Below are 215 nucleotides of genomic sequence, written 5' to 3' on the forward strand. Positions count from 1 at the left end.
TGAAAATAAATCCAAGTATCCCCTACACACAGCTTTCGATCCAAGACTGTGATAAACTCTGAACTCTGGGGACAACTGTACCGATGCAATGATATGCCGCTTGAATGGACAAACAACTCGGTCAACGCAAGACTAGTCAAATCAACACCACCTTCTCCAAAAAAAAAAAAAAAAAAAAAAAAAAAAAAAAAAAAAAAAAAAAAAAAAAATCCAAA

Source organism: Cucurbita maxima, unplaced genomic scaffold, assembly GCF_002738345.1.
Source record: "Cucurbita maxima cultivar Rimu unplaced genomic scaffold, Cmax_1.0 Cma_Scf00021, whole genome shotgun sequence".
Lineage (NCBI taxonomy): Eukaryota > Viridiplantae > Streptophyta > Magnoliopsida > Cucurbitales > Cucurbitaceae > Cucurbita > Cucurbita maxima.